The following is a 27,360-nucleotide window of genomic DNA, read 5'->3' on the forward strand; positions in this document are numbered from 1 at the left end:
TTCATTTAGGAATAAAAATCAGCTTTTATGCCACAGACTGTTGACATATATGGATGGCACTATTGTATACAGAGTTAATCTAACATAGTCCAAAAATAAATGCAAACTAATGAGAGAATTAAGCAAGATTACTGGGTATATGATCAGCATATACAATCAAGAGGATTGCCATGTACCAATAAGAAACAAATAAGGGCAAAATCCAGTATAGGAAATTAATATCCACATGAGAAATAAGACAAGGAAGGATTAATCTATGAAATATCTTCAAATAGTCTTTTTTTTTAAAAAAAAAAAAAGCTATAGTAGTCTATAATTCCATGGTAAGTCTATAATTGTAAGTATATTTGACAAATATTTAAAACAACGTTTGACAAAATACAAAATATTTGCATCAAAACTGAAAAAAACAAGCATTTATTTCTTCTCCCCTTCCCTTGCCTTTTTTTCTCTCTAATTTTAGCTCCCATATTTAAAGGGGAAGTAGCCATATTTCTCTTTCTGTGTCTGGCTTATCTCATTTAACATGATGTTCTCCAGTTCCAACCATTTTGCTGCAAATGATAGAGTTCATTGATTTTTATAGCAAAAACCGAATGAATCCTGATGATGTCTTTAAAGAGTCAGAAGAACATGCAATTAGATGATGGAGAATAAAAGTCTCTTGTTGCATGTTGACTGAAGTCTGAGTCACACTTTACCTGTGACGATAGGCAAAGTGGAAAATATTTTCAATGCATTCTATGAGTTAGCTAAAGAGATTTTTAGGTAAAATGTTGCATGACATGCCCAATTTCTTCTGTCTGTAATAAAATAAGAAGATAGATAGATAGATAGGCTGGCGCTGTGGCTCGCTAGGCTAATCCTCCACCTGCGGCGCCAGCACACTGGGTTCCAGTCCCGGTTGGAGCACCGGATTCTGTCCCGGTTGCTCCTCTTCCAGTCCAGCTCTCTGCTGTGGCCCGGGAAGGCAGTGGAGGATGGCCCAAGTGCTTGGGTCCTGCACCTGCATGGGAGACCAGGAGGAAGCACCTGGTGCCTGGCTTCAGATAGGAGCAGCACCGGCCGTAGCAGCCATTTGGGGGGTAAAACAACGGAAGGAAGACCTTTTTCTCTGTCTCTCTCTCTAACTTTGCCTGTCAAAAAAAAAAAAAAAAAAAAAAAGATAAATAAGCTAAAGAAGAAACATTACACATAATGGAACAAGGACTTGCTGGATTTGAAAATAAAATTCCCTCATTTTTAATCTGATTGACAAAGATGCTAAAATTCATAATTTCTGGATATCCTTTACATCTAGGATGCAATTTAAAAATAGTTGTGTGCAAAGATGAAACAAAGGGTGAGGTTACAAAAACTTTTGATAAGACCTCAGAAAGACCTAGGATAGTGCACCCTTTAAAATAGACAGAAGATTGTTTAACTATCTCAAAGACATACATTTCAAACTAGGCTTCTAACAATATGATCCCACAACAATCTGCAAAGATGATCCAAGTAGAAAGGGGTTCATAGCAAAGAAAGGTAGAATATTCTCTCTATATAATGGACGAGGCTCCAAAAAGATTTTTAGAGATCCCACCAATTTTTACAAGAGGATGAAAATACGCTGTTACTATGATCTAAAGTTATAAGGCTGCATGAAACGGAAAACAGATCTTTATATTCTTGTCCCAGTGTAAAAACAAGTCATTTCAGAAACTCCAGGAGCAAGCAACAACCATTTCTTATGGGAAAGAAAAGATCTCTCATAAGGCAGAAACAAGAGGACAGATTAAGAAACCAAGACCTAAGCAAAATTATTTCCAATATGTAAGGTTAAGCCCTAATCAAGAACCTGAAAACATGTTGCCTGTTTTTCTAAATGACTATGGATAAGTAGCTGCTTGTATTCTTTCCATTTTCCACTTTGTGAACATGAATATTTATACCTGTTATCCTAAGCCTACCCCACCACTGTTTGTTGGGTGTAGTATTTGAGATAATCTCTTTAGTGAGTTAGAGTGAAATCAAGAGTAACAGTACCAAAAAATGATTTGAAGCCATGGCTCTAAGGAGTCTCTGATGTACTTTATAGTGGGAACATAAATTTTGAGCTTCTACAGTAATGGTATGAAATTTGGATATGTGTAGTAAGGGATAAGTGTGCTTTTCATGTTGGAAAAGATGAACTCTTGTGGTCAGAGGGAAAACGATGGCAGAGAGATTGTAACCATATCTCTCAGAGCACATGCGCTACTTAAACTGTGACCTTGGCAATGGAACGGCAGTACATTACCTGATGTACCCTTCAATTTAATTATAGTGCTAAATGCTATTTCTTAATGTAAAGAGAAAAAAAGAAAAATTAAGTAGCTATCTGGATACCTTAGTTCTACTCCAGGCTCTGTTCTGTTTGTACTAGCTCTCTGAGCACTTCACTTAACAACTGCAAGTCTAGAATTGATCTAATATGAAATGAAAATACTTGAATCTGGCCAGTGAATGTAAACTGAATCTTCTTCATTTGCAGTGAATTCAATTGCAGTCACCACGGGAATTAAGCTCCAAGGCCTTCACTTCATTTCAATCGGAGCATCTTTCCTTTTATCTCTTTTTCATTTTACTTCTGCATACATTTTGTTATAAATAAGAAAGAATTTAACAGTTTTTAAAAGACTTGAAAGCTGATGTCTTCAATGATGTATATTGTTTTTCAACTATAAAATTGTGTAATTCCTTTGTTTTGCCAAATAGACAAACTATCTAATACAATAACCATTTTTTTCAAGATTTATTTTAAAGGCAGAGTCACAGGGACAGAAGGAGAGGGAGTACAAGAAGGAGAGGGGGAGGAGTTAGGGGAGGGAAAGAGAGACAATCCTCCATTCATTGGTTCACTCCCCAAGTGACCACAAGAGTCAAGGCTGGGTGAGGCAGAAGCCTGGAGCCAGGAACTACATCTTGATCTCCTTCATGGGTGGCAAGGGCCCAAGTAGTTCAGCCATCTTCCACAGGCACATTAACAGGAAATTGAACTGGGAGTGGGGCAGCCAGGTTAGAACCAGCACTCCCATATGGGATGCTGGTGTCCCCAGTGGTGGCTTAGCCTGCTGTTCCACATGGCTATCCCGCAATAACCTTTAAATTACATTTTTCATCTTTACCTGTTACGAAAGTTATCATAAGTCAAGCAATCTCTTACCTGAAGAGGAATAGTCAAATGAGTAAACACATTATCCAAAATATTTTCCTGATTCTACTTAAGACAGTCTATGTGAAAAAAGATGAATAAGTATAAATTCTATAGTAATTTTCAAACAGCGAGGATTATATCAATATTTTAAAAGACATTGTTCACTTCTATAAAATCAGTATAATTGTACTAGACTGGTTTGATCTTAAATGGTCTTTGCATTGGATAACTATCAAAAACCTATTCCCAATTTATTAGAATATGTAAACTCCCATTAGACTAACTGCAGAAAGAAATGTAAAGTGATAAGTGTTGTGTAAAGATTTAAGCATATTTCTTGCCATGATAAAAAAGTAGGAGGTGTCAATAGTTCAGTGAGAACTACTGACGTATGTTCTTAAGCCACAACATTTATCTAGAACTAATATATGACCGAGCCTTACTCTTTATTATTTTTACAATTTTATTTTAGATATTTTCTACATGTGTATTAAAATAAATAAAGCAAATCTTCCAAAGCAAAATGTTTTTGCATCCTGCTCTACTATTTCTGTTTTTGTTGTTGTTGTTGTTGTTGTTGTGGTTTTTACTGTGAAAGAAGCCTTCTTTCCATGGCAAAATGAAAGATAAGCAATGATAAGAGTGAAATATTACAATTGAAAAGGTAGGCTTTAAATGGCTGCATCTTTGTTTTATCTTTGGTACTATATCTATGGTGCTAAGAGCAGTACTTGATATAGCGTAGGTACTTAATTAACATTTGTTTAATAAATAGTCCCTATAGTCATTTAGCCCTTACTGTATACCAGATATACCTGCACCCTTAAACATACTCAATATACATACACACATATAAGTACACATAATCTAACCTTACCAACACCTGAATTAGATATTTAGTATTACTATTCTCATTTTATTTTATTTCTTTTTTTGGGTGAAGAGATATATAAATTAAATAATCTACCAGAGTTGTACAGCTAGAAAACAGAAATTTTGGGGGTGAGGAGGAGATAACAACATATTGTTTGCAGCTCAGTCCACTTTATTCTAATTTTCTGTTTAGAGAAAGAACTGAGGATTTATTAATGGTTTTCAAATACCTTAAACAATCCAAATTATGACTAAAATATAACTCCTCTCAAATGAGATTAGATTGCTTTAGGATGACCACCCAATGCTCTTTCCAAATACCAACACAGAGCGGCTGTTTATGTAAACATGGAAATTCTTTATTGTATTGTCAGCAGATCTCTAGAAAGGAAAAAAATAACAGCAATTTCTAGTCGCTACATATCTATTGTTGCACAGCATTCAGAGGCCCCAAGTGAAATAAACATAATTTATAGACTAAAGAAAACCTCAATAATAAGTGGTGGTGAGAAAACAAAGTAGTATATTTAAGTTCAGTCTAAAATATAGTATGTTATTAACAACAAGCCATAAACACTAAACAACAAGGTTACATTTCCTCTCATTGCAATAAATGGGCTTATGGTGAGTTAAATTCCTTTATTTATTGTAGAATTGGCCATTTGGCCTCTTCTGAATAGAAGCTGTAATGTTCCACTTTTATTCACAACTGTTGTTATTGACCTTACAAAGAGTGTTATTTAATACGAAGCTTGACTTCTGCATGTCTTTCTGAAAGCAAAACAAGGCAAAATAATAGTTCCAAATTAAATTACAATATATTGTCCTGCAATTGAATTGTCATTAGAGAATCTCAAATCCTTTACAGATAGTAATTACGAGAAATATCAAATACATTCTGAAAGATCCTATTGGGTATTTCTGCTGTGTATCTGTGACTGCTGTCTTTGGTAGGAGGAAACTAAATGACTGCCAGAAGTACCCTCTGACTCAGTTTGGAAAATGGAATAAGAACCCAAGAGTCTTGTATCTTCATCCATATTGAGAAAAACAAAACAAAACCCAAAAAACAACGGGTCTGAAGAGTCGTAGGGATAATGTCCAAAACAAAAACATAAATACATGTGAAAGATAGGAATTTAAGAATGTGCTGTTACTCTTTATGTATGGATTCAATGTATCAATTATTTAACAGACTTAGAAGTCAAAGAGCTTAAATGTTTGTCAGTTACATAATTATTTTCATTTTCATGTGGGCACAATTTTGTGTGACTTGAAGGATGGCATAAAGTGATTTGGGTGGGATTTTATATGGAAAATGTATTAGTTTAGCACATATGAACATATTTAGTGGCTATGAAATTTGGCCAACAGTATCAGATGTGCAAGAGATGTCCTATTTATTTATTTTCTTTAAATCATTTTTCTGCTAAAAAAAAAAAAAAAAGTATTTGCAAGAATTACCAGGTGGGGACTTGTGATTTTCTTTAGGTTGCCCAAAATCCAAAGGGCCTTGATTTGTCAAAAGTTAATTTTTTATTCATTATAGACACCACTAATAATTTCATTGACTGAGCCAAGCTGGGTGCTAGGTATCCAACACTAGGCTGCTACTTGTCCTTGCTAGATGACCACACATCATTGCTGAGATTAAAAACCTGAGGCTGTCTAGAGTTACATTTTTCTATAAGCACCTGCCACCTCCCTGAGGCTGCTACAGTAAAACAAGAATCTCCAAGACAAAAGCTCTTGGAATCTTAGTATCTTTCCCAGCTTCAGGGAGTTTCCAGCACACTCTTCCTTAAATGAAAGCATTCACGTCTCTGTCATAGCAGTTAGGAAGACAGGATATCTCCAATTATGCTCTATTTTTGATTCCTGCATTACTGATGGCAGGAAAATCCAATGGGTAGAGCTGGAGGTAGGGAGGAGAGCTGTAAAGTATACTATAGGCAGGAAAAAGAGACAAATATTCTAATATTTGGATCTACTAATAGGTTTACATAATGGGCTTGATGTCTAAATGTAATGTTTGTATAACCACATAGTTTTTTGTCTTAGAGGGAATATCATGCAAATGAACTATATTCTATAAGATAGTACAACTTTATTCATATACAGGAAGAGTGTCAAATTATTCACTTTACCAAAGTGATACTATCAAATCATTAATACGAGCTCATTACTAAATCTCAAAACTCTGTGGACAGGGACACATCTGATAGGGTCTCCCTTTTCAGTGCTGTGAAGAACTAAGGCATTTAGTTCATAGGTAGTTTGGATGATTTTACCTATAAAACAGCAATGTAATGGTTTTTCAACAGAGGAACACCAGTATATTCTGACTTAATCATGGAGTTCCTGTAGAACATTAAATGGAGAAAGAGAGTTGGGTCATCCCTAAGCTGTAGTGCAGTGTTCATGACACTCTTTCAAAACGACACCAAGCTTAACCTCAGAAGTCTTGAATTTTATGAAGTTTTAAAATGAAGGAGTCTAAATAGAATTGCAACAGTATATGAAATCTCTGTGCTTCCTCATCAGTGAAGTGCTGATAAGATAGGATACAGAACAAATGATTGTGTTGAAGCATTTAGAAAAGACTTGTAACCAAATCTGCTCAATTAATCTTTGCTATTTAGTAATATTATGATTATTTTTATAATAAACAAGTTGAACATAATGCATTTATTTTATAAATTGACCATGTTAGGTGAGAATGCATTCCATGTTTCAAGTTAGATATGCAGCCCTAGAAGACTTAAGAAAGCATGTCCTGTTTAGTAAAATACCAAAGTCATATAATGTGTTGCCAAAACCTTAGTTTATACTTACATAGGAGAAACTTCTTATCAGAATTTAAAATAACTAAGTACAACTCAGTGTAGATTTTTACACTGAATTGAAAGTTCTGGGTTAATACTGAACATTAGCCATTGAAAACAGCCTATTCATTTTATAGCAGAATAGGATTAAGCATAAAACATGAAAGTGGATATTACCTTTAAGTTTCAAGACAAACAAGCATTGATGGAGAAAAAATGATTTGCTTCACTTCACTTACATATAAAACAAGGAGTAAAACTTGATTTCTGTGTTAAATTTCACTCCCACCCTCACGGTACTTATTTTCATCACTATACTTTCTAGAAAAGGAGTTGATATATTTCTTAAATAAAGGGTCAAGGAATAAATATTTTCATGTTTGCAGATCAAACAATTTCTAGATTTACTATTATGCTTTGCCAGCACAGGAGAACAGCAGCAATAGACAATATATAAATGAATAAAAATGACTGTGGTGTAATAAAACTTCATTTATGAACACTAAAATTTGAATTTCATGTAATTTTGTATGTCACAACTATTATTCTTCTCTTGGTTTATACAAACCACTTCAAAGAATAAAAACTATTTTTATCTCACAGGCTGTGTAAAAGTAGGTAGTAGGCTGGATTTGATGCCTGGGCTATCACTTTCTATCTTTTCTCTAGACCAGGGAATGCTTTCATGACAAGAAATATAGTTACACTTTTTAAGAGAGCAAAACCTATTTTGTAAGAGGACCTATGGGCCGGCGCCACAGCTCACTAGACTAATCCTCCACCTTGCGGTGCCGGCACACCGGCTTCTAGTCCCAGTCGGAGCATCGGATTCTGTCCCAGTTGCCCCTCTTCCAGGCCAGCTCTCTGCTGTGGCCAGGGAGTGCAGTGGAGGATGGCCGAAGTCCTTGGGCCCTGCACCACATAGGAGACCAGGAGAAGTACCTGGCTCCTGCCATCGGATCAGCGCGGTGCACTGGCCACAGCGCACTGGCTGGGGTGGCCATTGGAGAGTGAACCAACGGCAAAGGAAGACCTTTCTCTGTGTCTCTCTCTCTCTCACTGTCCACTCTGCCTGTCAATAAATAAATAAATAAATAAATAAAGACATTAAAAAAAGGATCTATGAAAGTAAAATCTTCTCACTTACATTATGGAGCTAAGTAGCTACCAAGGAATACAGAAATTCCCATCTCAGATATAGAAATACACACAAACATATGCTGTATATAAGATATCTAGATAGATACATGAGAAATTACCTATAGATACATGTATATATGTGAACCTATCATATATAGAATCTGCAAATAGTTTTTATAACTGATTTGAGATGTATCTCAAATGAAAACAATCTACTGAATTTTGTAATTTTGTACTGCCACATTTTAAATTTTATTACTCAATTTAGGTTAGCAATTTCATATTCTCCATTTCCCACAAACCATTCCAGTTCAATTATATCCAACACTGTGAGCATCAAATATGTACAAAGTAAGTTTTCAGTGAAGTGTTATACTTGAAGTTTCCTCCTGACATCAGACTAGTCTCTATTTGCTGAAAATCAGCATAAATAGACTCAATTATTTGGCAGACTTTAAATTCATGGAGACACAAACATTTGTATTAAAAAGTCAACTGCCTAATCAAGCAATTTTTCCACCTTGTTCTCATTAACTGGCCTTCTAAATGACAGGGTTTCCTATTCTGAGGGTTCATTTAACATCTGAAAATTGATTGCTCATTATTGTGATTAATGCATTATTATAAGTAAATGATTCGTCGTCGTGTCGGCAATCCGAACAGTTTCTGAGCAGATGAAAGATAAATATAGGCAAAGTGTCTTTTTTTTTTTTTCACTTCAGTTTTATGACCTTACTTAATAAACTTTAAATTGACTGGTTTCCAAATTGCGGCCTATAATTCTACCTTGGGTATAGCTAATATATAATATTACCATTAAAAATATTTTGAATAGAACACAGAAGCCTTAAAAAATAAGTGATCATGAAAACTATTTGCGTTTAGATTAAGGATCATTTCTGCACCTTTTTGTTTAGGAGGGCTTGTTTTCTGAAAAACACTTATATCTGTGAGTGATGTGTAACATGAACATTGACTTATGACATCATATGATGCCAAGAACACTATTACCTTTACCATCTGAAATATTAAACAGCTCTTAATTCCCAAGAACATGGTCTATTCCTGATCTTAGCTCACACTCTCACAGATAAAATTATTTTAATAAAAAAGGAGATGAAAGTTGCATATAGGACTCAGTATACCTAAATCATATTTTTTAAAAATTCAAAATTCCTATTATAGGAAGGTAAATGAACACCTTTTATAAATTAGAGATGTCCATAGTTGAACTCTTCTAGTTAAGAATACCTCACTTGTGTTACAATGGCTTCTATCAAAATAGATGAACCCTAACAAGTGTTGGAGAAGATGTTATAAAAAGGCAACACGTGCACATTGCTAGTAGGAAGGTTAATTATTGCAATCCTTATCAAAAGTGATATGGAGGTCCCTCAAAAAAATAAAAATAAAATTACATGATCCAGTAATTCCACTTCTGGATATATATCCAAAGAAACTGAAATCAACTTTTTCAAAGGCATATCTGAACTCCCCTGTGTCCACTGCAGCATTATCCACATAACAAGATACAAAAACAGTCTAAGCATCCATCAATAAATACATGGGCAAATGCAATATACTTTATATATAATACATATACAATGGAATACTATTCAGCATTAAAAAGGGAGATATCCTGTCACTTGTAGCAACATGGATGAATCTGGAGGACATTATGCCAAATAGAATAAGTACAGAAAGACAAATGCCACTCACAAAGGAAATCGAATAATGTTGGACTCACAGGAGTAAAAAGTAGAATGATGATTTTCAGAGGCTGGTAAGTGGAGTCAGCACAGTGGCATAGTAACACTGCCATCTGTGGTGCTGGCATACCAAATGGGCACCGGTTCGAGTCCTGGCTGCTCCACTTCTTTTTTTGTTTGTTTTAGATTTATTTTATTTATTTGAAAGAGTTAGGGAGAGAGGTAAAGACAGAGAAAGAGAGAGGTCTTCCATCTGGTTCACTCGCAAATGGCCACAACAGCCAGAGATGAGCTGATCCAAAGCCAGGAGCCAAAAACTTCTTCCAGGTCTCCAGTTGGTCCTGGGGCCTTCCTTAGTATCACATATTTCAAAACAACTAGGGAAACTTCACTTTTAGCCATAAAAATGATAAGGACAGTGAGATAATAAATACATTAATCAGCTTGATTTAGTCATGCCACATTTTGTGTATGTGTGTGTACATATATATCAAAATATATCACCTTGTATCTCATAATTATTTATCAAGCAAAAATTTAAAATGTAAAAGAATAAGAATTTCATAAATTCATGAAAAGTATTAATTTCATGATAAAATATAAAATCACCACCTGTGGGGACCAACTCGGACTAGACTAAGTTACTGGAATTAAGACTTATTCTATGCATCTGCTCTCCCACAATATGGCGCTGGGAGAGGAGGAAACAGCTTCTACGCAGCTGCCTCTCACCAACTTGAGTGATGACCTCCAGGAGCTGATCCTGCTCCTGATTGGAGGAGAGCAGCGTACTCGGCGTGTGGGCAGCCGAGTTGGGATTGGCGGAAGAGGACTATAAAGGAGGAGAGAGACAACATGCACCAGGAACATCTAAGGGGAACACCTGAGGAACACCTGTGCAGCCCCCGAGAGAGCCGGCCGGCGGTGTGCCACTCCCCCGTGGAAGTGGGGAAAGTGGCTAGGGGGAACTGCCCTTCCACGGAGGTGGAAGGGACGGTAGCCAACCCGGGAAGAACCAGCAGCAAACCCGGGGAGGGCCAAGCAGACGAAAGAACAGCGCAGGGTCCTGTGTCGTTCCTCCACGAAGACGGGGAGCGACAACCACCAATATGGCTTATCACTTCAAGTGTTATTAAGAAAAACAACTATTTTATTTGGTGACCTTTGTACTCATGGAATTTGTGCTTGTCAGATTATTTACTGGAACAGTTCTACATTCAAAAAAGAAAGCAGAGAGTTAGTCTTCTATATGACAGACATGGAGTCAAACATGATTCATTTTACTTATTAAATCCTCATAATAACTATAAAAGATAAGTACTCTTAGACCCACTTTATATACTTATAAAAAGAAACTATGGCCTCTGAAGTTTCAGTGTGTAGCTACAATTTTCCCAAGCAGCATAAGGGCTAGAATTTAAACTCAGAACCCTCTGTGCTCTGAGACTCTAAGGTGTGTGAGAACAGGGACCATGTCTGTCTATACTTTCTTCCATCTGCAACTTAAATCATGGTAAATATTTGTTACATGATTAGGAAGTAGATATATGCATAAACCTACACATCTGTACTATCTTCTAATCAAAATTTTAAAATGAATTAAATGTATTTAAGGATATGCAATCTTAAACAATATGTTCTTAATTTGATGAGACAAAAATAGAGCTACTAAGGTATACAAAGAATCTCACACTCCTTTACTTAGGAAATCATATGTAATTTTGTTACTGATAATGAAAATGACATTTTGCCTATAATAACAGAAATGTGTAGTATATTTTGAGTGTTTGCTGTGTGCTGGAACTCTGTAAGGTATTTCACATTCATTTATATTCATCTTATAATTTCAGTCTGTATTAGAACTACTTAGGGCAATACCATTTCTTAATATCTGTGAGATGCCTTTATTTCCTTTTCTGTGAAGAATATAGATACGGAGTTTTTCTGCAATTATCAATCTCACTTACTCTTCTGGTTGTGTTTCCCTGGCCATTCTAATGTTATAGGAAGGAGGCTTTTGGATGCTTGCTAATTCTCTTCATTGTATTGTTCCCTTCATGTACCAGACCACGAAGTTGTTAAGTCAGTCTGGTTAGCACTGACTTCAGTGACATTTCATTTGACATCTCTACACCTCCCTCTTGATATGCTGCCATTTATCATTATCTTTTGTTTATAGCACTTCCACCTGTTTATCATCCATGTGGTAGAGCTCATGACAGAGCCAAGTGAATTAATTTGGCAAGTAAAATTATCTCTGACATTATATGAAATGTGCCACTAACATTCAACATATCAGCTCATTTCTGCTTCTCATAATTCAATTATTGTAACAGACATGAGAAATTGAACTGATTTGTTTGATGTTCACAAGTATAAAATTGCTTCCTAATACGAGTAAGTGGGTTGGGCTTTGGATATATGTGTAGCTTTCTTAACAGTTTTCCAAAAAAAAGGTAGTTTATAAATAAGCATTTTACAAACAAGTCAAAATTATCTATTCAGGAGGCCTAAAACACCGTTTATGAAATCAGTGAGGAAACTAAGACAAAAATAAAGGTCAACACTGAAACATAAGACCATGAGGAACAATAAATAAAATTTTTCTTTCTTCTTCTTTTTTTTTTTTTTTTTTTTTTTTTAGACTGAAAGGAAGGGAAGAAGGGGAGAGACAGAGAGAAAAGAGAGGGCGAGACAGACTAAAGATTTTCCATATGCTTATTCAATTCTAACTCAAGCCAGGAGCCTAGAATTCCCTTCAGGTTTCCCACACGGGTGTTGGGAAATATATTTTTGATCCGTCATCAGCTGCCTCTCAAGATCCACATTAGCAGGAAGCTGGAACCAGGAGTGGAGCCAGAACTTGAATCACACACTCCAGTACGGGATGCAAACATACCAGGGGCATCTTAACCTCTAGGCCAAATGCCCGCCCCTCTTTCTTTTCCTTAGCAGTATTTTAACAAGCTTCACTCAACAGTCACTTGCCCTTTGAATTGTCTTTACTGCTTGTGATAGCCCCAGACCTTTGTTCTGAAGTTAGCTCTTCCTGTTATTACTAGTAACATCTAACTTCCATTTCGACAAGGATTTAGGATCCCTCTGAACACTAGAGCGTCTCTTCTCATTTCGAACATCAAACTTCTGCTATTCTTCTGATTTTTCCCTCTCTTAAATTCCTTTCCATTTAATCCTTAAAATCGCCTTGTCATTACTATCTTTGCTCTTTAAATTACCTAAAAATAAAACACAAAAACTAGTTTGATCATTTACTCTATTCCATTGTTTTGATCATTTTAACTGCTATACTCAAAGCAAAGCAATAAAGCACCTCAGAGAAATCTCGTTTTTAGTGTTTATTACCTAATATCAGTAGGCTACCATGCAAAAGGCTCCCAACCTTACCTTCCTCATAGTCCACACACCCTGTAACCTTCAACAAGCAGGCTTTGTGTTTGTTTTAACACAGGCGATTCTGAAGCAAGCTTCTCGTTAGTTACCATCCACAGAGACCAATTCTTCCGTCTTTTACAAGACTTCTGTGGAAAACCAAAAAGCACTTGGGAGGGTTGAGACAAAGAAAAGGAAAGAAATAATTCAAGATGATCCTGGTGTTTTGGGACCTATTTAAATAGGTCCTATTTAAAAAGCTCACAAACTGAAAAGTGAACCAGGGTTGGGGGGAGGTTGGTGAGGGTTTGGACAGAACAGGAGTGAAGCTCTGTGGAGGCTTCAAAGTGGGTAAATCTCAAAACTGCTGACAGAGTAGAAATCTAAGCAGGTGGAGACCATCATGGGATGGTAGTAGCACTGAGGTCAGAACTTTGGGGTTTGTTTTCAGATAGAGGAGTGTTCAGCCGGCAGGATATTACAATATATGTTTAAAACAGAGGCTTCTCTTTTCTAATAAACTTTCTGGCTGAGTTTCTGTTCCACATACTGTTAGGACATTTGATTTTACTTGAAGTACGCAGGCATACAGGTTAAGACCACGCCTTCACCACACTCCTATGTGACCTCATGCTCCTACCTGATCCCTTGGCCATGCCCCTGTGTGGCCTCATTCCCCTACCTGGCCACACCTGGGTGCCCACCAGCCAATCAGGTTAATTAACCACTCCTCTTTGGAAGTGGGTTAAAAGCTGGACACGATGCGGCCCGGCTTGCTTTTCTTCCCTGGCCTCTTGTCAGGAGGGGGCTTGCTGTAGCCCCGGGCCTCCAGGGCACATGGCCTTTGGGCCATGTGCTCTAGGCTTCCTGGCCCAGATACAGGCCTAGATGCTCTCCCACGTGACTGGTTCCTGGTGCTTGGTATGAACCCCTATTTACCTCTCCCTCTTAAATAAAGCTCTCACTCTCCTATGTATCTTTCTCATGAAATAAAAGCTAAAAATGTACCATGCTGCCTCATTTATCTGTGCTGGTATTTAGAATTCTTCTCTAAGTATTAGGCAAGAACCTTCTTGGGCTTATTAATATTGGGGATTTAGTAATAAGCCCCTGGTGAAATCGTATGGCACCCCAAATTCTGGTAGCACATGTGGCACCCCGGATAGCATTTCTAGGGAACTTTAATGACCATATTTCAGTGTAAATTTTAGGGGGTCTTCAATTTCATACTCAGTTCAGGGCCCATTCTACGACTTCAGGTTTTCCTCAGGCCATGGAGTTTACTTTGCTCCACTTTTTCTCAGTGTTGTGTCTGAGTTTGCAGAAAAGGGTTGGGCAGCATCAGTGCTGTTAAGAGATACCAAGTACTCAATTGTGGTGCATGTCTTGCATGTGGATCTTGGAGCCCGTTGGACCAGCCAGATCCTGGATGGGGTGGTGGGAGGTGGGCTCCAGTTTCCAATGTGTGAGTGTGGCCTGCATATTCACCAAATGGTTGCAATGGCCTGAGGTGCACCAGGCCAAAACCAGGAGCCTGGAACTCTGTCTGGGTTTCTCACCCAGGTGCAGGGACCCACAGACTTAGGCCATATTCCTCTGCTTTCCCAAGCACATTAGTCTGGAGCCAGATCAGAAGAGGAGCAGCCAAGACACAAACAGGCACCCATATTGGATGCAGCATTTCAGGAGGCAGCTTAGCTCGTTACACCACAACACTGGCCCCTAGACTAAGTTTTTAAAGTGAACAAAAATTTAAACATAAATGGAGCAAACATATTTAGTCATACATATGCCTTTCAAATAAATTTTTTAAAACATTAAAAAATATCAGCAGAGTGAGTAAACAATGTATCCAGGGTATTTAAATATTTTTGTGGTAAAATTCTTTTTATTTAGTAAATATAAATTTCCAAAGTATAGTTTATGGATTACAATGTCTTCCCCCACCCATAATTTCCCTCCCACTCGCACCCCTCCCATCTCCCACTCCTCTCCCATTCCATTCACATCAAGATTCATTTTCAATTATCTTTATATACAGAAGATTGATTTAGTATATATTAAGTAAATATTTCATCAGTTTGCACCCACACAGAAACACAAAGTGAAAAATACTGTTTCAGTACTAGTTATAGCATTACTTCACATTGGACAACACATTAAGGACAGATCCCACATGAGAAGTAAGTACACAGTGACTCCTGTTGTTGACTTAACAATTTGACACTCTTCTTTATGGCATCAGTAATCTTCCTAGGCTCTAGTCATGCATTTCCAAGGCTATGGGAGCCTTTTGAGTTCGCTGACTTCAATCTTATTCCAACAGGGTCATAGTCAAAGTGGAAGTTCTCTCCTCCCTTCAGAGAAAGGTACCGCCTTCTTTGATGGCTCATTCTTTCCACTGGGATCTCACTCGCAGAGATCTTTCATTTAGTTTTTTTTTTTTTTTTTTTTCCAGAGTGTCTTGGCTTTCCATGCCTAAAACACTCTCATGGGCTCTTCAGCCAGATCCGAATGCCTTAAGGGCTGATTCTGAGGCCAGAGTGCTATTTAGGACATCTGCCATTTATGAGTCTGCTGTGTATCCCGCTTCCCATGATGGATCATTCTCTCCCTTTTTGATTCTATCCGTTAGTATTAGCAGACACTAGTCTTGTTTGTGTGATCCCTTTGATTCTTAGACCTATCAGTGTGATCAATTGTGAACTGAAATTGATCACTTGGACTAGTGAGATGGCATTGGTACATGCCACCTTGATGGGACTGTATTGGAATCCCCTGGCATGATTCTAACTCCACCATTTGGGGCAAGTCTGATTGAGCATTACTACTCCTTTTAGTACTGTCAATTTTATTTTTAAATTTTCTTGTTTATTTATCTGAATGTCTAATCTAGAGAGACAGACTGGCTGGCGCCACAGCTCAATAGGCTAATCCTCCACCTGTGGCGCTGGCACACCGGGTTCTAGTCCCTGTTGGGGTGCTGGATTCTGTCCCGGTTACTCCTCTTCCAGTCCAGCTCTCTGCTGTGGCCTGGGAAGGCAGTGGAGGATGGCCCAAGTGCTTGGGCCCTGCACCTGTATGGGAGACCAGGAGGAAGCATCTGGCTCCTGGCTTTGGATCGGCACAGCGCACTGGCTGTAGCAGCCATTTGGGGGGTGAACCAATGGAAGGAAGATCTTTCTCTCTATCTTTCTCTCAGCATCTAACTCTGACTGTCAAAAATAAAATAAAAAATTTAAGAAAAGAGAGAGACAGACCAACACAATTATCTCCCATTTATGAGTTCACAGCTCAAATGCCCAGAACAGTCAGGGCTGGGCCAGGCAAAAGCCAGGAGCCAGAAAATCAATCTAGGTTTCCCATGTGGATAGCAGGGATTAAGTTCTTGAACTATCACTTACTACTTCCCACGGAGGGCAGCAGCAAGAAGCTAGAATCAGGAGCATAGCCAGGATTGGACTCAAATCCAGGCTCTTGATACAGAGGACATCCCAACCAGCATCTTTCTCCTAGGCCAGAAACCCACCCAATAGCATTATTTCTTTAAAAAACATGATTATCAAAGAGTATTAAGTGTTTAGGTTGCTCAATTGTCATGAAAACAACTTTTCTAAAGATACTCACTGATTAAGAAATACTTAGCCTAATTTAGAGTATTGTATACATATGATGGCAAAAGAAGTATATGTTTAATAACTGTATCCTTTAGTATAGATGCCTACTAAATCTATTTACTTTTGTTAGTTTATCCTTGTATTATTCTGTTATTATTCTCCTAAGTATGATAGAAATATCTTTTATACCAGTGGTGGCTGTTTTTGAGATGAAGATTTTAGGAAAATTTCTTGAATCTGGCCACTATACCTTTCAAACCTTGTGATGTTTCATTTCCATTTCTCAAAATAATTTATTAGAATCAAGCATTATTTTTTGCTGATATGCAGAATGTGTATAATACCAGAAGCTAAAAATAAATTGTGATAACAAATAGTAGATCAATGGAGGGAACCAATTCTTTAAAAGAGAAGTTAGTTATAAAAGTTGTACACACTAAAGTAGATCAAAAAATTCCCTTGAAAGAGTCTGTGTATTTACTTAAACACAGAGACATGCACATTTCCACACAATGTGTACACATGCGTGTATGCAAGCATATACTTACTATATATTCTGTGCAATATTTGTTCAAAGAAAATTCTACAACTAATATCTTTTTTGGGAAAAAAAAACTTTTTTTAGTTTTATTTAATTTGAAAGGCAGACAGGAACAGAGGGAAAAGAGAGGCCTTCTATCACTGATTTACTCCCCAAATGCCTGAAACAACTGGGGCTGTGCCAGTCTAAAGCCTGGAGACTGGAACTCAGTCTGGATCTTCACCTGGGGCCAGAGACCCGGATCCTTAAGTCAGCACAAGCCATCTCCTATGGTGCATTTAGCAGGAAGCTGGATCATAAGTGGAGGCAGGACTCAAACTCAGGCACTTTGATAAGGGATGTAATCATCCTAAGTGGTGGCTAATTGTTGCTCCAACTGCTTGCCCCTACTATTCATTTCTTAAAGTAGACATAGTAGTTATCACACCAGCTGTAATTTCATATCATTCCTTCTTTGTAGAACACCATTAGGTTTTATTGAAAAAAATAAGTAGCAGTTCCCTGCCATTTTTCTCTCTCCCACATAAGCACATATCATCTAAACCAAACAGATCGATCTCAATTGCTTTTACAAGATGAATGATAATGTGGACTTAAGCCAAATTCCCCTGGCCAAAATGATAGATAGGCTTATAGGAGAACAAGTGACTTAAGTTTGTCACACCACAGTGAAGCCCAGGACTTTGCCCTTACAGTCAGGGAAATAGATGCTTTGTCTTCCTCAGATAGTAAGGGAAGAGCAGGGGGCAGGATGTGCCTATGAGAGTGTGTATGTGTCACATTTGGACTTAGTACAATCGTTGGAAATTTCAATCTGATTGAAATAAATTATATTAGGGTTTCAATTATGTCCTCCCAAAAGATAATGATGAAGTGGAGCTCTCAGTACTAGTGAATGTGACTTTAGGTGAAAATAGGTTTTGTGTGTATAAGTGTGTGTGTGTGTGTGAGCATGTAATCAAATTAAGATGAGATTGTATTTCACTTAAATGGGTCCTAATCTAATATGACTGGTGTCTTCAAAAGAGCAAAGCGATGCAGATACAGAGAATGCCACACAATGTTGGATGCAGAGATTAGAAAGCATGGATTGCTGGCAATACCAGATAGTAAGAGAAAGTCATGGAGCAGGTTCTCTAGGTCATTCAGGGACCACCTGACCCTACTGGCATCTTTATATTAGAATTCTAACCTTCAGAACTCTGAAAAAACATATTTTTCTGATGCTGCCTAGTATTTTGTTATGATAAAGTGACATAGGAAAAAATGGAGAAATTCAAAGGAATTGAGTTAAAATATACAATATGGCTGAAGCTGTCCAAATGTAGCCAAACAGTTTTCCTATATAACACTTACAGTTGGTATCATTTTACTTCATATTGTCTATTAAGTGAAACCAAAGTTATTTGAATATGACATTTATTTTCCTGGCACTATCTACATTCTTGGCAAACAAGAACTCTAAGAGTTGGTGAATAACTATCTGGTGGACCTACCTAATGCTTTGAAAATAAAGAGCTAGCCAAATGCTTCAATGCCACATCTCCACTTGTTTATCTATAGTTTGCATGTAAATATATTAAGGGGAGGGATGTAAATGGCACATTTGGAGAACAAAGGATTATTTACTTTCTCCAAGTTTTATATATATATATATATACACACACACACACACACATATATATATATATATATATATATATAAACAAAAGTTTACTAAAGTGAAATTATTTGTGGATCATTTGGTGGTGCCAGCATCTATAAATTTCCTGAAAATATCATCTATCACCCATTAAATCAATGTCACTTTAAAATGTTAATTCCATTATATGCTAATTATTTTTCTTATTTTTTATGTTTTGTATCTTTTATGTTTCTTTAATGTTTTAGGATTTAGGATTTTAGACTAGAACACAGAACATTTTCTAACTCTATCCTTCCACGAAATACACTCAGAATTGAATAGCAAAAAAATCTATCCTTTTGGGAGATTCTTCTGTCTTTATATGATTGTTATTACTATTTTTGCTATCTTAAGCAGTACTTGAAAATTGCTGGTTATTCATTCATCCATTAAAAAAGAAGAAATAACAAGGCTGAGCCAAGTGAAACAAGTTTACAAGTAAATAAGCTTTTCTAGGTTAGTGAATGTTTCCACTAAACACTGATAGGGTTGTAAAAGCCCCTCACCCACCCTATCTCCAATCTCTCAAATTAGATCCTTCATAATGGGATTTACCTTAGCAATCACTGTGGCCAATTATGGTTAATTTATGAAGTTACATGGCCTTATTAATCATTATAATCACACTCAACTTAGATCCACAGAATGCAATTTAAAGTAAAAATGCAATTTGGTCAAGAAATCAAATTGAAAATAAATCCCGACTGAATACTGAATTAATTTTAGTTGTAAACTGTACAGAACAAATTGATTAAAACAACAAAAAACCCACCACTTTAATACTGAATTGATTTAACTGATTAAAGCTTGGGACAAAGCCTTGCCAGGACTGAAAACTTCCCCAGTAAAAGTTGGGGATGTGAAACACTGTGTCTTTCTGTTTGGGGTGGCCTGTCAAACATTCTTATGCCATATTAAAAGAGCAAGCAAGGATTTAAATGTCCTTAGCATCCAAGTGATGAAAAGCATTTGGCCAGTTTCAGGGACCAGGGGAAAGATTCGGACTTTCCCCTTCCATAATACTTTAAATGTGTGAAAATCCTAATTACAGCGATCCTATGGTTATTAATTATTCTTCCTCCTAACAAGTACTTCCTGCCCCTATGATTTTAAAAAGTTGAGTTTTTTTTTCTCTTTTTCTGAGTTAGTTCTCAGAATGAGAAAGAAAAAAAAATTAAAAAGATTAAATATCATCTCTAGCAGATAGATGCAGTCGTGCCAGCCCAGGTAATCATTTATTATTTGAGTTTAATGAAATGCCAGTTCTCCTATACAGTGGATAAAGAGAGAGTTTCACAAGAAAATTAACAGCAATTTCTTATGGTAGAGATACTTTCTCCTTTTCCTAAGTGGAATTGGCCAAAGACTCACACAAAGGTCATGGATGTTTTATTTGACTTTAGTGGCTTAGATATGCTCACCAAAAGAGGGTTACAAACTTAACTCTCTGTACTCTGCCACCACCGTATTTATATGAAGATTAAATCAGCTTGAAATAAGCACCACAGATTATTTTGAAGGAGTAAAGATGTTCACTAAGATGAATTCTCAGAATTCTATAAAGTCTATAAAAGAGAATATGTCCAATCATTTGGTGACACATTTCTGCAGGGCAGGAAGTTTATCTGTGTTATCCATAAATGTAAAAACATTGCCTGGCACATTTAAAATGATCACTACGTGATTTTATTCTGTCATTTTTTGTTTATTTGAAAGGCAGAGAGAGAGATGTCCTCCATTCAGTGGTTCACTCTGCAAATGCCTGCAATAGCCATAGCCAAAGCGAGCCAGGAGCCTGGAAATCAACTCAGGACTCGCATGTGTGTGCCAGGATTCAAGGTCTTTAACCAATTATCTGCTGCCTCCCAGAGTATGCATTAACAGGAAACTGGAATCAGAAGCGTAACTGGGATTCAAACCCAGGCACTCCTATATTGGATGCAGACTTCCAAGCACTGTCTTAACTCCTGTGCCAACCACTCACCCCTATGTGGTGGTAAATGGAATAAATAAATGAATCATGAATGAGTTAACAGATCACTAAATACTGTGCTCTGATTGCTTTTTTTTAAAAAAAATTAAAGATTTATTTTATTTGCTTCAAAGGCAGAGTGACAGAGGAAAAGATCTTCCATCCACTCTCCAAATAGCTGCAACAGCCAGGGCTGGGCCAGGAGACTGGAATTCCATGTGGGTCTCCATGTGGGTGGCAGGGGCCCAAGCACTTGCTGCTTTTCCAAAGGTGGCTTAACCATAATGCCGGTTCCTTTGCTGGTTTCTTTGTGATGCTAGATTTTCAGCCCCTTGCATGTTCATCAGCCAATGCTTGTGTTTGTAGAAGACTATGGAGAACTGCGAAGGACAAGCTCTTGAACTTTGCCTCAGAATCAGGAAGTCCGCATGGTCAAGAGAGGCCTGTGGCTCTGGTGACATCGTCAAATCTGGCTCTGCCCAGCTCTTAACTCTGCAGCTGCACTGATTGCTTTTTGTATACATTTTCTTCTTTTTGAAACCAAAGGACCTCATCTTTCTGGGGGTAGACCAACTGCACTTACTTGTTCACCAGCCCACACGTCACAGCTGCATGAGCCATCCTGCTTAACAGAGATGAGATCACACTCCTAGAACTAAGACTATGGGTTAAAAAGATCCCCAATTTGAAATGTGTTCCTTTGTATTTTTGTGCCAACTTCAAACTAGCCCATATGTGCATCGGATATATGCATGATTCTATTTTTTACTGTTAACATGGTAGGTTCAAAAGTTATCCTCTCCACTGACGAATAACTATTTCTTAGACTAGACAACCCCAGTGTGAAGAGGAATGATGTCTTAAAATAAATCAGAAATTAAGGGGCTGGCGCCATGGCTCACTTGGATAAACCTCCACCTGCAGCACCATGTGGGCACCAGTTCTGGTCCCCGTTGCTCCTCTTCCAGTCCAGCTCTCTGCTGTGGCCCGGGAGGACAGTGGAGGATGGCCCAAGTGCTTGGGCCCCTGCACCCGCATGGGAGACCAGGAAGAGGCTCCTGGCTCCTGGCTTCGGATTGGCGCAGCGCTGGCCATAGTGACCATTTGGGGGGTGAACCAACGAAGGGAAGACCTTTCTCTCTGTCTCTCTCACACTGTCTATAGCTCTACCTGTCCAAAAAGAGGGAAAAAAAAGAAATCAGAAATTAAAATTTATTGGGTGCTTAATATATGCCATAACTTTGTAAAATGTCTCTATCTACCCATCCACCCATCATCTGTCCACCTTACTGAGAATTCGTAATGCTATGGTTTGAATGTTCCTTTTAAAACTCTGTAAATTTTAGTTGCCATTATAATACTATTAAGTGGAGGGATCTTTAAGAAGTGAGTAGGTCATGACGGGTCCACTCTGATTGGATTGGCAATTGGGGCCTTCATTAAAGAGCTAATTTGTCCTTCCTTGCTTCTTACTCTTCCACCATGATTGTAGCAAGAAGGCCCTTACCAGACAGTGACTTTTCTGCCTCTGACTCCCCAGTCTCCAGAATCCTAAGCAACACATTATAAATTCATTATAAATGACCCAGTTTGGGGGATAATGTTAAAGTCACAAAAATGAGCAAATACCCCTACTATGTGCCAAGCACCAATGATATGGTAATGGACAAAACAATTACTCTGACCCTATTTAACTTAATTCTCATAAATAAGCATGTGACATTTTATTACTTTCTTTCCATGTTACAGGTGAAAAAATTAAGACCCTAAGTGCTTAATGATTTATTTATGTGCCATAATTGGTTTAGACAGGAATTGAACCTGATCTGTGTGAGTCTTGTCTTTAAAATCTCCTTAGATTACTTTTCCAGATATTTTCTTTTGTGGAACAGGTACTTGGTCCAGTAATTAAGACAATGGGTGGGGTATCTGCATCCCAAATCAGAGTGCCCAGGCTCCAGTCCCAGCTTTGCTCCTGAGTCCAGCGCCTAGCTAATACACACCGATGTGGGGAATACGTGATGGCTCAGGTGGTGGCATCCCTGCCACCTGTGTGGAAGACCTGGATTGAGGTCCCAGCTTCCAGCTTTTGTGTGGTCCAGCCCAGATGGTGGTGGGCATTTAGGAAATGAACCTGTGAATCAGATGTCTCTTTCTGTCAGTCTGTATGTTGTCTTTGTTTTTTCTCTCTTTCAACCTAATTTAAAAAATATTTTTGAATTGATTTTTGTTTGCTTACTACATCAGAAAGGAATACATTTACAAATAACTGAGTAACAAGAAAATGTCGCTTCAACAGTAATGAATCTATAAGAATTAGAATTTTGGAAAGGTGGGAAATATATCTAAAATTTTTAAAAAATTTTAAACTGCGACCAAAATATTCTGGTAAAATCTCTGTTAACTCATATGAAGAATCTTCATAACATTTTATTTTTGGAATGTTTAAATGTCAACCCTTCAATTTAAAAAAGTTTGGGGAGCTAAATAATTTACTTCTTTATTACATTTACATATCATAATTTTGTTCAATCTAGTCTAATGACTCAATCAATATAAATGATTCTGTCAGTGTCCAGGGACATGTGATTCAGGTTTACCTTATCTGGTGGCCTGACCTGATCCAAGAAATAGCTATGTGAATGATTAATTCCTTTTTTTTAAGATTTATTTTATTTATTTGAAAGACAGAGTTATAGAGAGAGGTAGAGACAGAGAAAGAGGTCTTCCATCTGCTGGTTCACTCCCCAAATGGCCGCAATGGCCGGAGCTGTTGATCTGAAGCCAGGAGCTTCCTTTGGCCTCCCACAGGGGTGCATGAGCCCAAGGACTTGGGCCATCTTCTACTGCTTTCCCAGGCCGCAGCAGAGAGCTGGATTGGAAGTAGAGCAGCTGGGACTAGAACCGGCACCCATATGGGATGCCAGTGCTTCAGGCCAGGGCTTTAATCGGCTGTGCCACAATGTTAACCCTGTGAATGATGAATTCTAAATTCTTGAGGCAGCCTCTTATATTTCTGTCTGAAAGCAAACATTTTAATAAGAATTAGCCTGCTTGGGATCAAGGTTGTCTTCTCCATAAAAAATGTAAATGGAAACATTCTGTATATTCTTTATGGTTGATCTTATGGTACAGTTAAGTAGCTATACAAAAGTTAATGGTTCAGATGCACTATAAATGAAAATCAGTTATTATCTGAATGAAGAACACTTCTTAGAGGTGTAGGAATATCTTTCTAAGTTAACATGTTGTGTTAGTCCTGTTAACTTGCAAACCAAAAAGATGTTGATTTACAATTGCCACCATCTACAGATAAATATTTTCCATTTCCCTAATATTTATATTTTTACTAGTAATTGATGTCTAATTTCTGTCTAAAGATAACAATGTATAGTCTTGCTATAGTTTTAAAGAATATTTTATTTGCATATTTGAGATTTTTGCATTTTCACTCTGAAATGTTTCATTTTTCTCATCTAATTAATCTAATCTCTGTGGACATTTGCTTAAATATTATCTCAAGCTATAGGGGCTGAATGAGGTGGTATAATAAAGCAAATGTAAATTATCTATTCCAAAACTCTATCCATGACTACTGAATAATTCACAACATAAGCCATCTACATAAGCTAACAGATAAATTCTCATAATACATTGTACATAGTAAATCTTAACCAAACCTTAAAAGTTATTCCTCCATCAATATTTTAGGTTAATAAATAGCCAAACTTTTGAAAGGAAAGAAGTAAGGAATCTGAAAGTATATACCTCTCACATAGCTCAAAAATGTATTAAGTAGTGTGGGGAGCAACTCGGACTAGACTAAGTTACTGGAATTAAGACTTATTCTATGCATCTGCTCTCCCACAATATGGCGCTGGGAGAGGAGTAAACAGCTTCTACACAGCTGTCTCTCACCAATTTGATTGACTGAGCTGCAGGAGCTGATCTTGCTCCTGATTGGAGGAGAGCAGCGTACTCGGCGTGTGGGTAGCAGAGTTGGGATTGGTGGAAGAGGACTATAAAGGAGGAGAGAGACAATATGCACCAGGAACGTCTAAGGGGAACACCTGAGGAACATCTATCTGAAGGAACACCTGAGGAACATCTGAGCAGCCCCCGAGAGAGCCGGCCGGCGGTGTGCCGCTCCCCCGCGAAAGTGGGGAAAGTGGCAGGGGGAACCGCCCTTCCACGGAGGTGGAAGGACGGTAGCCAACCCGGGAAGAACCAGCAGCAAACCCGGGAAGGGCGGAGCAGACCAAAGAACAGCGCAGGGCCCTGTGTCATTCCTCCGCGAAGAGGGGGAGCGACAAAGTAGTTTTCAATAAAGGACAAAACAAGAGTACCATGCAACATCAAAATTGAATAGACATTATGGATAAAATTTATAAAGTAAATCATTGTGGCATAAATACACAACGGAATATTATTCATCTATGAAAACAACACCTAAATCCTGTCATATGCTTAAAAATGCTTGGAACTAGAGGACATCATGTTGAGTGAAATAAGCCAGACACAGAGAGACAAATACCACACGTTCTTCTTTATGTGTGGAAGCTAAAACTGAACAACAAAACAAATTATCAAACAAAAAAATCCACCTCAATCTGAAGCTGGGAGTTTTGGGAAGGAGAAAATGAGTTTGTATTTTAACAAATAGTGGAAGCTGGGTGTGGCTCATTAGTTGTCACACATATAGTAATATGCAATAGTAATAGAGGAGATGGGGTGAGGGGAATATGGGAACTCGTCGTAGTACTCCCCCACAATTTTTGTTTTGTAAATTTAAAATCAATGATAATTTTTTGAAGTAAATCATACATGTTTCCTGAAAATGAAGGCAAATTGAGAACTGGAATTGTTTCAATTCAATTAATCCTATTTAATCAAAAGATAGTTTTGACAACTATTTTCTTATGTGAACCATAGTAAGAGTTTATTTTGAAGAGCTTTATCAACTACAATTAAAATACTTTTAATAGTAGAATTGTAGAAGCAATGCTTGTGGTAAGACTGTTTCTAATATCACCTTATGAAAGGCCAATAAATTTTGGGTTTATAATACTCTGATGGTAGAATAAGATACAGAGAGACATTAGAGGATCCAGCAGACAGTCAAATCAAGACTCTAGGTTAATTCGGTTAATTCACTTCAATTAGTCCTTTGATGGAGTTAGAAAATAAAGGTTGAACTGTTTGGTAAAATTCTGATGTGTAGCCACCATCTATTGCTGATTTTAGACAAATCCAAGTGCTGTAAATAACAATAATGCAGACAGAATAGTTGGAGTTCAGATTAAAATTAGATATTGGTTTCATTTTCACTTGAAGGACCAAAATGTGCAAATAGATATAGGCCTAAGGAAATTTTTTTCGGGTAGAACTAATCCCAAATTTGAGTGGGTCCACTTAGGTAAATTCATCTGATCCTAAGATGTTGTCCATGAATCCATTTAAGCTGAACTTTCAGGAAGAAAACCCAGTGGTGTAGTTAAAGTATTTTGAGGTGGATTGCTACTTCTGTGAAGACATCCTCCTCTTGCAAGGTTCTGACAGTTTAGTCACAGAAATACAACTGCCATATAAAACTTCCTCTTGCTATCTAACTTAAGCATTTATACAAAGTAAATCAACTCATAAGACCTTCTATAAAGCAAAATGTCACAAGAAGTAAAATATTCTTTGTTGGCAGTCTGCAAAACGTACAAGTTGTACCATGCTTTCCTAAATTAGACTCAGTCCCAAGGGTCTGGTCCCATGAAACTAATAAAATTAAAATCCTTATCCACTGTATCCCAAGTGACTAATAGGATCTGATGAAACACTTTGACAGCAAATTGCTTTATTGCCCACTAAATGAAAGCTGCACTCACCGAAGGTCAGTGTCGACTTCTTAAGGCATATTAAGTAAGGAAATGTAGAAGTCATCATCCTTAGCTTTTCCAGAGATGGCTACCTTTCCTGCTGATAATTGGGCCTACTTCATCCCTAAGGAAATTACAAATGAATTCTAACTCCCAGCTCTGTTTTCTGCATGAACAGGAATTTCATGTTTTGCCAAGATTCTAGGTTCTAAATTCCCAGTGCAAAAGGGAAGACTCATTTTTCTACCTGCAAGCAAAAATTCTCCAAATCAGAATCCCCATTAGTTATTTAGCAATGGTTCTGGCACTACCCTCCAGATAGGTTGACTCCCTATTCCCAAGCCTCTATCTTCTGGTTTTACAGCTCAGCAAATCATCATTCCCTGTTCCGAATTGAATGTATTAAACAATCCCCAATTTTTAAAATGCTGCTTATTCATTAAGACTGAGTCTTACTTAATAAATAGGTATAAATACAGAGGTTTGTGATCTTTCTAAAAATGTTCTGCTCTACCTTCTAATTATCCTGAGCCTCTCAAACAAAATACCTTCCTAAATATCCACCAA

General features: G+C 37.5%; 1 long non-coding RNA gene across 2 annotated transcripts in view; it reads left to right on the forward strand.

Moving 5' to 3' along the window:
- Nucleotides 1–27,360, forward strand: part of LOC149128104 (uncharacterized) — a 182,282-nt gene that overhangs the window by 79,297 nt on the left and 75,625 nt on the right. Inside the window, exon 3 of one of the 2 annotated variants that reach the window (XR_016229686.1) lies at nt 2,513–3,602. The exons of the other annotated variant lie outside the window; for it this stretch is intronic. This is a non-coding gene — a long non-coding RNA (uncharacterized LOC149128104). Of the gene's footprint in view, nt 1–2,512; nt 3,603–27,360 lie in introns of those variants that run through there. 2 annotated transcript variants of the gene reach the window in all.

Source organism: Oryctolagus cuniculus, chromosome 2, assembly GCF_051225735.1.
Source record: "Oryctolagus cuniculus isolate XC-2025 breed Fujian yellow rabbit chromosome 2, ASM5122573v1, whole genome shotgun sequence".
NCBI lineage: Eukaryota > Metazoa > Chordata > Mammalia > Lagomorpha > Leporidae > Oryctolagus > Oryctolagus cuniculus.